A 5,970-nucleotide genomic window follows, 5' to 3' on the forward strand; every position below is an offset into this window, starting at 1 on the left:
TGGTAAAATTTCGAGAGTATTTTCAATATCAAGTTTTGTTTGTCAAGAAATGCTATCATCAAGATTACTATTAATGTATTTTTCATATGTATTCCATTCGGCTCGAAAGTAATTGAATTTGGAGCTGATAGGATTGATAATCGCTTCATGGGTTATTTGGAATGTAACAGGGACATTATTAGAATATAAATCAACGTGAGTAATCAGTTGGCTTCAAAGGTGACTAGAGTCGGTTATAGAGTTTCCAATCCCGGGAACATTTCCCGGGAAATGAGATTTCTCGGGATTCCCGTTTCCAGGAAAATGATTTGCTAATACCCGGGATTCCCGTATTTCCCGGGAAGCTCTATATCAATAAAGAATTAACCATCTACAGTCAACTCTCCCTAACTCTATATTGAAGGGACCATCGAAGTAGGGAGGTATACGAGGTTCAGAGCGCATATATTTTTTTTTATTTTAAGCTTTTCATTATTTTGACAAAATATATTCAAAATATTGATTTTAACGTGAAAAATAATACCATTTTGCCACATTTACCTATGTGGCCCTTTGAAAATGGCCTGAAAAAAAAAATTAAATCTTTGTCAATTTAACCATAATATTCAAATTCATAAAATTTATTAACATTTGGAGGGCATTTGGAACTTTTCATGAAAATATCGTGTTAGAGAGGTAAACTTGCATTGTAAACTCAAACAGATCTCATCGAGTTAGAAAGGTATCGACTTACAGAGGTGTCGAAGCATGCCAAATTAAAGGGACTGCGCATTCCATCCAGTTAGGGGAAATATCGAGATGCAGAATATCGAGTAGGAGAGAGTTAACTGTATATTGAAATAAAAATCATCGCACGGTTTACTTTTGTATTCATATCAACCATCATCACTAAATCACTAATTATATTAAGATGTTTATAGGTTGGTTTCCGTAGTCAAACAGTTTTTGAAAAATGCTTTGACTAAATGTTTTTCCAAGAAAGTTTTTATGCAACACAATAAATAAACTATCGAGGGATCTATTTCATGATATGAGTAGGGTTATAAAGTTTTCATAGTTTCTTTTTGATTGGTTTTTATTCTAGTCTACGAAAAGATTGATTAAATGCCGACAATTATTAGAACTTCATACGATTTGTCTAGAATGACCACCATATGAACTTTTGCTTTATTTTATAAACCTTGCAAAAAACGAAGCCAACATATTTTCTTGAAGAGACATACAAAATTACTCATAAAAATGAGCAAAACCGTACAAATTTACTGGCCGTTTTTCAACAAATGTTTAAGTTTCAATCAAAAGTTCAACTCAGCTCCCATGTCATTTGGACTAGGAATCAGTCTATCCATGGAAAGCGTGTGCTAGAATAAGGGTGTAAGTCACATGCTCGATTTACACTTAACCATTTGTTGAAAAACGGCCCAGAATGTCCGAAATATATTGGGGTCCAACTTAAATGCGATTTTTCTCCGGGGTTGAATGCGCAGCTCCGCAAAAAAGGATATTTTTCAAAAGTGCTCTTGTTCCATTCATATTTTGTGAGTCGAACTGTTATTTAAAAGTATTAAGCCCCTGTTTTTTTATTAGGCAAAAAGGTGACCTTGATTTGGTTGGGGTGATCAAAAACTATTTTTCCTACCCCGGAGGAAAACCGAATTGCAGTTTTCAAAGGTATTCTTTTTATGTTTCTTAATGGAAACACTTGTCTATTCTCTATTGAAGATTCAAATCGATAATGAAAGAAATTCATCGACAACAGCAAGCGCCACTAATGGTCGAAAATGTAATTAGTTTTCACCATATATTTAGTCGATTTTCTCCATACAAACTTAAAGCTCGTACAGCCTCGTCTTAGAGAAGACGGATTACGTTTAAATGTTCATGGTAGCTTATGGGGATCTAAATGAACAAATTTAGAGAGTGTAAGATTTTTACGTGTTGATTTATCTATATTAAATGAAAACAATCAAAAGTTCGTAAGCTAACCGTTGAAAACAATTGCAAAATGGAGCGGAAGACAAAGAGAAAAAAACAGGTATGCATGTCGAAATGTACAGCAAAACTTTCTCTACTAGTAAAATATGCGCAAACTGTCATGTATGGTGCAAAATTCGTCGATAATAATTTAATTGTAAAGCACATGTAGTTTCATTCTTAATATGAGCTGAATTGAATCGTTTTGTGAAAAGGCCTATTCTCTCAAATGGCTGCGTACTGGTAAAGCTCTGGGACTATCAAATCATAGAAATTTTCTACTGCAATAAGTTTCATGCAAGAGGAGGTTTTATGAAAATGATTTCTTATTGGAATGAGTCTGCTATGCATTGCTGTATATATTTTTTTCTTCCTTTGAACGATAAGGGTACACAAGTTAGCTTGATATTTGCAATTTTTACTATTAAGCTTATACAATCCGAAAATGCCTGCATTAGTTAAAAATATGTAGACCGACGTTGTCGGTTCCCCTTCGAAATAAAGTACAGCAAAGACGGCAAACTATACACTGTGCTTGCAAACGGTTAGGTACGCAGCAAACGTAACGAAAAGCACCACAAGAACCGTTTGTGTATCGTGTGCTTCACGTTTTATGAATTCAAAAGCTCAACAACGGTTTACGGTGTTAGCTTTTTGCGATGTATTCCTGCTTTTGTTATTCGCTTGTATATGCTCTTCAGTAATGTGTATGAGATGGGACTCTAGAATAAAAACATAATTTGTAACTGTATAGTATGGGAACAGGATCCATGATCAATTTTTCAAAATTATAATCTAGTTTGTTATCAGATATACACCGCAAAATGTGCAAATATTTGGGTAGGCATAGAGCGTCATGGTTTCAACTACCGTTAAGTAACCAGTCACCGTGCACATATACGAGTTCCTACAGAAAATTTATACAATGTTCACAAATTATTCTTTTGTCAGCAAAATAAGATAAAATTGATGAAATTAAATAGTTTCTGTCAAAAAGCATTTCATAAACCTAGTTTATGTATTCCAAATTATGTGAATTCTGTTTAATAATGAGATTTTTTAAATCTCTTAGTAGAAACGCCAAAAAATAACATTTTTTCGTTTTAACGTTAGAGTATCATTTTTTTCATAATTTCAATAAGTTTTTGCTGTACATAGTTCTAGCAAGATGTATTACATCGTATGAACCCTGAGATTTTATGCAAATTAGATTTTTTATTGTGTTTTAGTCGAAACACAAATGCACGGTGAATGGATTTTTGTCAATAAAGGCTTGAAATTATTGGTTAATATTGGATTTATTGATATATCGTGGTTTAACTACTCCATATTTAGTTTTTGAGCATATATGAAATAGTTTGGACAATTCAGTCAAACCTCCTATAACAATTTTAATGAAAACATAACAATTTAGCCATATTTCCAACATTCTGTGGCTTTTATTGTAAAATAATATTAGAATACCCTTAAAAATGGGTGCGCATACTACTAGCAACATACTTACTCCACCAAATACGTTTTTTCAAGATACGAAATGAAGATGAAGATGCATCGAAGCCAACATTCAAATTTTCAAGAGCACAAATCTGGAGAACCGAACACCCGCTTGAGCTGAAAACTTAATCGATTGGTTACTAGCTTTGAGCTCAAACGGCTGCTTGATTCTCAAGATTCGTGCTCTTGAAAAATTGAGATTTGGCTTCGATCCATCTTCACGTTAAATCATGATGCAAACTATACGCACGGATAATGGTGCACCAGCGTGCACGGTAAATGGTGACATAGAACGGTATGAGGCGACCTTAGCATAACATTTGTAAACATAATTTTTGAGTTTTTGTTTTTGTTATTTTGTTATGCATCACTACTTTTAGATTTTATCCTGAGGTATGGTATAATTACATGCTTCATAGTGGTATTCTAGTTTGCTTTAAATGATTTGGAAAAAATATATTTTTTTTGAAGTGCAGATTTTTTTAAATGCACGGTGGATGGTAGCTTGACGGTATGACAAATTTCTGATATTGCAAGAATTTTGTCACAGTTGACATTTGTTTGAGTCTGTATCATTTCAAGCCATATATTTGCCATGGAGTATTACAGTATTCATACGATTTTGGCAACACGTGCAAAAATGTCATGATTCCAAAAACAAACCGCGGCAAGATCAAACAGCCACATTTTTTGAACAAAATTTATCGTTAATTGAATTGAAATGTCATTATGCAGCTTTAATTTGATTCAACAAAAAGAACAGAAAATTGTTTGATCTTCCCAGGATTTACAAACACACTCGAAAAAAAGAGGGGTGTGGTTTTGAGAAAATTTTCTTGACATATAATCGAACGTAGATTTGCTATGATTGTTTCTCCCAGTATAAACTCTTATAGTTCTTGTAATTGGTAATGAGAGACCCCATTGAAAACACGCATAATATTAGGTTCGCGTTGGAAGCAATGGTTCTGAAAATACATTTAAATGCTTTAGTTGTATGATTATCTGGATGACCACTATATTTGACGACGGTGTTTCCTTCAGCTACATGCGATGAATCGCTCATACTATTAAATACTACTACATAATTCAGAACATAAACTTCTCAGAATGATTGACTTGTGAAAGTATTAAGTGAAATTAACAATATTCATTTCACTTCGATCATATAGCTCTCATACCCAATTCACGCAATCTCTCCCTGTGAACTGAACTGAACCGTGACACTCGTGATGAGACGAATGGAAGGGAATATTTCACATGCATGCTCTCGGTTGCCGGTACAGTATGAATCGGTAGATGCAACTATCCCTCCTGTTTGGGGGTGGATTTCAATTGTGTATCATCATCAACATCACGATCATTAGGGATGAGTGGAGGAAGAGGTGCAACTTTGGCCGTCAGTTGTTTCAATAAAGATGAGAATCGAGATCTGTGAGAAAATGTACGATATCAGTTTGGTAACAGGTGGGAACGTTTATGGGTGATTTCATATCATTTGATGCGACTGGGAACATTGATGGGTGAAATTGAAAACATTGATGGGTGAAATTTGAAAGGATCATTTTTTAGGCGTCCCATGCGTATGAAACCGAATGAAAACATTATTTCTAGTGAATAACAGTTTTTACCTGAGCGAACTTTTCCGGTGTTGATTTTTCTCTTCATTTGCCGCAAGGCGAATGCAAGGATACAGTCAATCGATTTGCACTGCAGAAAAAACTCAATGTTACAAAAGATGTTGCTAATTAAATTTCTTCTTGGCAGGATACGATGGACCAGTGTTACATGCTTTAAGAAGGATTAGAAAGTTTTAAAGGCAATTTGGCAATAATTACCTTTCAGCCATGAGTTAACCAACACAATATTTTCGGCAGTGTTGGATGTAGAATGCGAAAGAGTAATTTTCCAGTTGACTGCTCATGAACAGAACGACGGTTTGCTGCCGACCGAATGTTGCCTCGTTGATCATCTGAGGTCTTTGCCTTTTTGCGCGTAGTTCTGCGAAATATTTGGAATTTCAAGCAAATGACGTTTAAGCTGGTTTTGCGAGCCGGATCAAAGCGACTATGTGACTAATGAATTAAATACACTTGTTCTAGAGTTGAACTTCCCATTAACACATACTCGCCTTACAACTTTCAACCAGTAGAGGAACCAATCACTTCTTAACCGGTTTAGCAGTCACCCAACTCACATAAGAAGGAAGTTAAGTGGACAGAGTACGACTCATACAAACAAACGTAATGGAATCAATCTCCATTTTTGCTATAAATTATTCTGATCTCTTTCTAGTTTCGGTTCTACATTCCCCGTCCATTAGGGTCCTGTCACACGCACAAAATCCATGCGTGTAGATGTTTTTCAAAGGGCAATTAATCATCAGGTTTCTTTTTCGGCTTAACACAATTCAGCCATTGTTTGTCAATGTGAATGAGATCTTTGTAGTTTTGACATGGAATCGCATTTGTAGGACGTGAGGTTTGTATAAATCTTTATAAA

The 5,970-nt window shown here is 34.8% G+C and overlaps 1 long non-coding RNA gene across 1 annotated transcript; it reads right to left on the reverse strand.

Moving 5' to 3' along the window:
- Positions 1-3,581: 3,581 nt before the first annotated feature.
- On the reverse strand, positions 3,582-5,551 carry LOC110674494. Its single transcript, XR_002498917.1, has 3 exons — positions 5,307-5,551; positions 5,100-5,178; positions 3,582-4,900 (listed from the first exon to the last, which is right to left on the reverse strand). It is a non-coding gene; the product is annotated as an uncharacterized LOC110674494 (long non-coding RNA).
- Positions 5,552-5,970: the final 419 nt, after the last annotated feature.

This window comes from Aedes aegypti, chromosome 1 (genome assembly GCF_002204515.2).
Source record: "Aedes aegypti strain LVP_AGWG chromosome 1, AaegL5.0 Primary Assembly, whole genome shotgun sequence".
NCBI lineage: Eukaryota > Metazoa > Arthropoda > Insecta > Diptera > Culicidae > Aedes > Aedes aegypti.